General features: G+C 37.0%; 1 pseudogene; it reads left to right on the top strand.

The window, feature by feature from the left end:
• The first annotated feature begins 721 nt into the window (after positions 1 to 721).
• LOC147565378 (uncharacterized) lies at positions 722 to 1854 on the top strand (annotated as a pseudogene).
• Positions 1855 to 7009: the final 5155 nt, after the last annotated feature.

Raw genomic sequence — 7009 nt, 5'->3', positions numbered from 1 at the left:
TTGAAATGGCCATTTCCTTAATATTCTAATTACAATTGTTAAAGAAAAAGAATTATTAAAAAAAAATAAGCTACCAGACGACAAACACAGGAGAATGAATCACATGGGGAAGACTAATTGGACCACATTAGTGTTGTTTTCTTTAAATATAAAATAATACTTTTAGAGATTTAATCGATAAATTTCCAATTATAATAATATAAATCATTATCTTCTTTCCCGGGTAAGATGGAGAATACCATTTGATACACTAAATAAGTATTCTTTTTTTTTTTTTGTTAAGGACACTAAATAAGTATATTTATGCAGAAGTAGTGATTGTTTTGGGTAGACTTTGGAATATGATTTATATGAATTAATTCTACTGGCGAGTAAAACCTTTAACCTTGAGACTTTAAGATATTCATTTTGAGTGGTACATCAGAAGGGACCTTCATCTTAACTAAATTTCACTAGTTTTAACGAAAAGAAAAGATTAAATTTCAATACAATTACGTAATCTTTAAAAAAAAATAATGACGACTGAGTAGTCTAATCTACATTCATTCAAACAAAGATTGCAAGTCTATTGAAGTATTCTTTTACTGGAACACTTACAAAGCACAAAATTTAGTAAGATATGTTGAAATATCTTTCTATATGTTAAGATATCCTCATAATTAATATAGTAGAAAATATGGATCAGACAATTTATACAATTTTTCAGTCAGGAGGATCCTTTAATTCAGTGATTATATTGAATGAAACAAATTATGATATATGGTCTCAAATCATGGAGATGCATATTGTTGAAAAAGAAAAACTTTCGTTTATTCGAGGTAATTCATTACCACCTGCTGAAGATGACATTAAATATGAGAAGTGATATGCAGAAAATCAAAGAGTCAAGAGATGGTTATTGATGTCTATGACTCCAGAAATTATGAAGAGATACATTCGTTTACCTACAGCTCGTGATATTTGGAAAACTGTATCTAAAGCTTTTTACGATGGATCTAATGAATTGCAAGTCTTCTCTTTGAATCAGAGGGCATTTTCTGTCAAACAGAATGGGAGGATACTCTCAGTTTATACGGTGAACTCGTTGAGATCTTTAATGAATTAGATCACCGTGATAAAGTGATTATGGAAAACGAAAACGATATTGTATCTTATCGTAAATCAATTCAACGACAACGTGTGCATATTTTTCTTGCAGGGTTAGATGGTGAATTTGAACAAATCCGTGGTGAAATTTTGAGAAAGGATCCCATTCCCAATTTAGAAGAATGTTATGCTTTGGTTCGTCGTGAGCTTATTCTACGCACAACGATGAACAGTGAATCTGGAACAACTGATGCTTCCGCAATGATGATTCGAAATAAGACAAAAAATAATATTGTTAAAGCTATTTGTCAATCTGACAAATCTTCTTATAAGTGTACCCACTGCAACAAAACTGGTCATACCAAAAGTCATTGTTATGAATTAGTAGGTTATCCGGAATGGTGGGATCATAATCGAAAGAAAAACTCTAAGAAACCCCTTGTAGCTGCACTTGTTGAGACAGAGGAAGAAAATCTAACTGTTAGGCAAGCTTCAACAATGGTAGTCACTATAGGTAACGTAGAAACGAAGATGGAGAACTTTAGAGATAAACTATGCTACGTGGAGCAGTTAGAGAATCTCAGAAATCAACTGAACGAGTGTCTGCACCAAAAGTGCGAAGTGGAGAAGAAACTATCAAGTCTTAGCTCTCTATCTCAAAAAGGTACTTCTGCAGATACAAGTATTTTGGTAATGCAGTTGCAAGAAAAGTTAAGGAACTATGAGTCTGTAGTCGAAGAAGCAAGGAAGTTGAAATCATCTCATTAAAATAATGAGTTATTAAAAGAATGAACTAATGGCATGGAAGTCATTAACCAATGATATTCCTGGTGTTTCATGTCCAAGTGACATACGTACTTGAAGGAGTTGAAGGAGATGTCCTTCGACCAAGGTGACAATGCGAACAATTTGTCGGATAGGACAATTGATGTGGAAGATCATCAAGTCCGATTGATTTAGGGATCGTAGAGTTGTAGCTAGAGACCAACTACGATCGTCGAATTACGAAGTAATTCGCGGCTAACTTCGATCGGATCCTACAACGGGTTACACATAAGAGTGACAAATTGATCTAGGATATGACTAGTGGGAGTGAGATATAATCATGGGAGTGTCCCATAAACATATCTCATAGGCCTAAAAAGGAATTAGGCAAAGATAGTACAAAAAGGCCAAAAGCAGGGTTTTTGGGCCTAGGCCGATTCGGGCACTTTTAGGGCTCGGATTGGGCTGATTTTTGGAGGGACGTTTCCTTATGTTATGAACATTAAATCTGCCAATTTTGGCTGGGTTTGGACGTCATCTCCTTAGGGAATTGAGAAAATACCAATAGTTGCTATTTTCGACTATTTCCCTAAATCTTATTCTAAAGGGTGTTTTGGGAAACCTAAAAGGAGGTGGATTCTTATTAGGGTTCTATATAAACACTCTTAGGGCAGAGAATAAAGTGTGGAATTTCTCTCTAAGCTTTCTTACTCTACCACATCAAGTAGAGAGGAGAAAGTGAGCTAATTCCCAAGCTATCTTCTAGTCAAGCAAGAAGAAGGTCTTCTTATTATCCAACCACCATTGGTGTGCTAGCTATACAACAAGGTGGGAGATCAAATTGATTGCTCGTGTCCCAAGTAGAGGAGCTACACTTGAAGCTCTTGGTCTTCTTCAATCAATTCAACTAGTTTGAGGGAAAAGCGATTAAGGTAATCCACTATCTCCATTAGATTAATTACTAGTTTTGCATGTGATCCTGGGAATACTAGTGTAGACATTAGATGTCATATTTCCGCTATAAACACTAGTAGAAGGGTATAAAACCCAACAGTGGCGTCAGAGCCTCTTGCTATTAACTAGTTTTTGCTAAGAATCGAACTAGTTCATATTAGATATAATTGATAGTTTGATAAATTGAGTTTATAAAAATATTTTAAAAGTGTTTTAAAACTATTTAAACTCACAATTTGATAATATTGAATGGGATTCAATGAATTTCAAATTAAGAATCAAATTGATGATTAAAAGTGTTTTAAAACTCAATTAGATTGAATTTCGGACTAATCCATGCTTGATTAAGTTGATAGTTATGTTTAAAAGAGTTTTAAACATAAGAAATTGATTGATTTTGAATGGGATTCAAGAATTTTTCAAATAGATTTCAAAATTGTTCTTTGAAAAAGTTTTCAAAAACCTAGACTTTGATCCAAAATTGGTTTGATTAAGAGTTGTTTTCAAGTTTTGGAAACTTTTGAAAAACAAAGATTTTTGGAATTTTAGAAGTGTTCTAAAAAGAAGTGTTTTGAGTTTTGGGAAACTCTCAAAACAAAATTTGGAAATTTTAAAAGTTTCTACAAGTTTTGTAAAAATTTTAGAAGTGTTCTAAAAGATTTCAAAATTTTAAGAAAAGTTTTAAATTTGGAAAATAGCAACTTAGAGTTGCAAAAGAAAAAAAAAAATTTTTGGAAACTAGGGTTTTGAAAAACCCTAGTGTCCGGCCAGGAAGCTTCCTGGCCGGACCGGGAGCTCCTGGATGCGTCCTCTGGACGCATCCAGAGCAGCTGCTGAGACGCGTCTAGGACGCGACCAGCAGCTGCGACAGAAGCTTCTGGACGCGTCTTGAAGACGCGTCCAGAGCAGCTGTTGGGACGCGTCTTGGAGACGCGACCAGCAGCTGCGGAGGGAGCTTCCTGGACGCGTCTAGGACGCGTCCAGAGCACTCGACCAGACGCGTCTTGGAGACGCGTCTGGGAGGTTCTGGGTGTCTCGGACTAGTCCGAGACACCTAGTGCTGGTCCGGTCCAGCACCAGACACGTCTAGGACGCGTCTGGTACATGGACTAGCGTCCTGGCTCCGGCCAGGACGAGACCAGGCCTTGATAGGCTTCGGCCAGGACATGCCGGCCTATGGGCCGTGCTATGTCCGGACCTTGTCCGAGCCCTTTTCTGGGCTTGGGCCGGGACTTGTCTAGGACTTGTCCCGGGCTTTTTCGAGGCTTTTCGGACCACAAAAAGGAACCATCATTCGAGTGGGAGTTTTTGCCAAAATTTCTTCCGATTCCAACCAAATAATTCCAAAATCAATCCGGGCCATCCAGAAGGCCAAAATGGATTTCTCTTTAAATTGATTTATGAAATCATTAAGAATCGAACCAATGTTTTTCCGAAATTGACCCGGGCTTTCAAAACCCGAAACGGAGTTTTTCTTAAAGATGATTTTAGAAATCATAAAAGATAAAACCGGAACGCACCACTAGTTGAATTCTTCGAATTTAGACTTAAGGTCCGTAATGTGACATGTGATGTCAACAAAAGTATCTCCCAAGATAATCATGCATATATAATTCTTAGCCTTGATATATTATATGATTGCATGTGATGTGAATGCGGGAAACTAGTATGGCCATAGATTTATATCTTTATTCTTGTTTTAAGCACGGATGGGTGCATGCTTTGTAATTAATTTTAATTTCAAGTTTATACGATCTGCGAATCGTTAGAGTCTTGTAATTAGAGTTTAGGGTCAATGAGTCCATTGAAGAAAACTCAAGGATGGAATCCAAAGGCGAGTGGGAGAAATCAATGGAGGTTCAAGGATGGAGATCTAGACGAACCAAAAGGCGAAACAAGAAGAAAACCAAAGGAGATTAGATCTTCTAGGTTAGGGGCCATACTAGGATCCATGTCTGCTTGATTTACTTTCTCGCGCGCATTTACTTACTTATTTACGCTTTATGTCGTGGATGTTAGTTAGGCTAAATAGTTCACTATAACAAACGCCAGACTAGCGTAAAAGTCCCCAAAAGTAATCTTGAGTAATCGCCTATCCAGATTAAGACACTCGTTGCGCCCTTGTTCGAGGAAGGTGGGTCGGCCTTCGCAGAGTACCTCCTCTACCTTGGGACAATGCGGGTAGGTCTATAGAAGAGGCCTACACGTCTAAATGGTTCTACTCAACGAGATCAGCAAGAGAGTCTTGGATACTCGAGGCAAAAGGATAGATTAGTCATTCATTAATGAAATCTATCAACCAAGAGTCATAAGGTATGATCAGTGAAGTAGTTCACTCACCCGGAACGACGGAGTCAAAGGGTAGGGCCTTCGTCCGCTTTACTCCGAAGAACTGGGGTCTTGGAATCACTTATTCAATCGGGGACGATTTTTATTGAATAATGTGGGAAAACTAATGTTTTTCAAAAACGATAACGAGTTTTTAAAAACTTTGCCATTTCTTTATGTAGAATTAAGATGACACATGAAAACGATTTCAACTTTAAAATCACACCTAAGGGAGGAGTTGATCCACTTCCTAGAATGGAAGAATGAATCCGAGAATAGTTCTCAGATTCAAAAGGAAGGTCACTAGAATACCCAATCCCAATGTTGACTCATACAAGAGAAGGTCAAAAGCCATTTGCAAGCAATCGTATAACATTCTCTTTGGAAGAGTAATGAATGCTAGCATAACCATTAAGACAAACTAAGGAAGAAATTCCTACAGAAGTCATAAATGGAGAGGTACGAGACCTCCAAGGCAATCTGAAAGTCATCCTAAGGGAAGACAACAGAATACATCTATCACCCAATTCAATATCGATTGAACAAAGATTGATAAAGACCTTAGATGAGTCACTCAGGTTGTTACAAACAAACTGAGCAGAACATACGGGAATATCCAGTCTAAGAAAGGTTCTTGAGATTTGGTACAAAGAATCTAAGAAAGAGATCTTGAGATTCAAAAGGGCAAAAGGATCAGTCAAGTGAGACAAACATTTGATCAAAGAAAAGCAGTTGCCGAGTACATGATCAAGAGTATTCCTCATTACTGTGAATGTTTCTAAAACAATGGCTAGACCATTTAAAAGGAAACTACCTTTAGCACCTGGAGGACAAAAGGAATGGAATTATGAATTCCGGTTCCGTATCCTCGCTAACAAAGTTAAAAACAAGTATCGTAAAATTCCTTCATCAGGTATTTAAGACCAGATGAGCGGCTCAGTGGGAGCATAAGGGAATTACATACTTGACTAAAAGAAGTAAAGATCCAAGAGGGAGCAGAAGCAGTAATGCTAGGGATGCTGAAAGGGATCAAAGTCTTCTTTTAGACACTGATCTAGCTTAGAACTTAATAGTGATTATTTTGTTCTTTTAGAAACATATGATGTTTTAAACCAGTGGTAAAATTAACTGAAGGTTAACATTGATAATGGCTAAAATCAAGAGATTCAAACTCATTAAACTTCAGCATTGTCAATTAGGTCTTAAGGACAGAATTGACAAAGTCACCCTTTTCAAAAGGCATAGAGACTGGTAATCTATTTGGACTCATACAGTGTTATGCAGACCTATAAGTTTACCTGCAGAAGCTAACGAGAGAAACTTCAAATACGTACTCTGACAACTTCATGAAGTATGGAAACGTACAAATCATAAAGTATAAGTCGGAATGTTTGAAAGGTTCAAACAAAGTACAAACCGAAGTAAAAGAATCATTTTGACAAGAGAGTTTAAGTCATCCGATTAGATTGGAGTGATAAAAACTTGAGTCAAATACTAAATAACCATCAAAGGAGTTGAGAAAACGTTTCCCAACTCGCTCCATGGAACACATCTGAGGGATGGTGGATTCAGTGGGAGTAATCGAACATTGCTATGCATAATTCGATCAAAGATGGGTTTAAGCCAGTCTTCCAAATATTTTGGGACATATTCTATAAACGGTTGTTTTCACACTTACCAAAATTCCGTCTAAAGCTAAATTTGTAAAAGCGTTACAAAACTAGCTAATATCTGACGCAATTTCTTTTGAAAGAAATTTGGGCTTCTTCCATAACCAATCAAGAGAACAAAGTGTTTGTTGCTCATGATAGTATTCTTCTAATAATTAGCACTAATTATTACAAGAATAAGTGGGAGAAAAGTACAAGTCGATTTA

The sequence above is a fragment of the Eschscholzia californica genome, unplaced genomic scaffold (assembly GCF_041429995.1).
Source record: "Eschscholzia californica isolate CP2 unplaced genomic scaffold, dmEscCali1.0.p SCAF_1, whole genome shotgun sequence".
Classification (NCBI taxonomy): domain Eukaryota; kingdom Viridiplantae; phylum Streptophyta; class Magnoliopsida; order Ranunculales; family Papaveraceae; genus Eschscholzia; species Eschscholzia californica.
The sequence above is the reverse complement of the archived record's forward strand: the minus strand, read 5'-3'. Positions and strand labels throughout refer to the sequence as shown.